This window comes from Microtus ochrogaster, chromosome 1, assembly GCF_000317375.1.
Source record: "Microtus ochrogaster isolate Prairie Vole_2 chromosome 1, MicOch1.0, whole genome shotgun sequence".
Lineage (NCBI taxonomy): Eukaryota > Metazoa > Chordata > Mammalia > Rodentia > Cricetidae > Microtus > Microtus ochrogaster.
Genome location: NC_022009.1, coordinates 36537173 through 36537898, shown reverse-complemented (window position 1 = coordinate 36537898; position 726 = coordinate 36537173).

The window sequence follows — 726 nt, the reverse complement described above, 5'->3', positions numbered from 1 at the left end:
TCTATTTTAGTACCCTCAGTACTTTTCTCTGTTAAAGAATTTTACTTCCTTTGCAACTCATAGAGCACAGGACACAAGTAATTTATTTTGTGCAAAGTGTAGTTTCTCTCTTCTTCTGACTCAGCACTGGGGGACTTTTGTTAGCAGCATGTTCTTACTGCACAGACCTTAAAGTGCACGTTGCTTTGCTGTTGAGAAGGTGGTGGTGACGCATTCCTGATGACAGACTGATGTTCTAGGGACATGGCTGCCGGTCGTTTAAATTTCAGTGTTCAGTCACTTAAGTCATTTTCAACCTAAAAACCTCATCCTGGTGTAAGTATCAGGTCAGGAAATTAAGGTTTTTAAACTGAACTTCTTTGCAATATGCATTCAAATTTTACTCTCTGGTACTGTATAGAGCCTGAGTGGCTCTTGGTGGGTCATGGAGCCAGTATTCTTTATCCTGACTGTTTGGATGTTAAAATTCCTTTATGTTTTCTTTAAAAGAAGAAGAACTCTCTAGTGACTGGCCGCTCTGCTTCTCTGATCTTTAGGCCAGCTTATTAGTTAAATCAATAAAATATCACTACAATTGCTCTCTGTTATCATGTTTAAGTCTTACTGCTTCCTTTTTGATTTCCATCTCGCCCTTAAACTCAGAATGGCTGCTTCAGTTGGTGGGTATGCATGCCCGTGGATATATCCTCAGGAGATTTGAGCCTGTGGTGTCTGCATAGTGTCAGC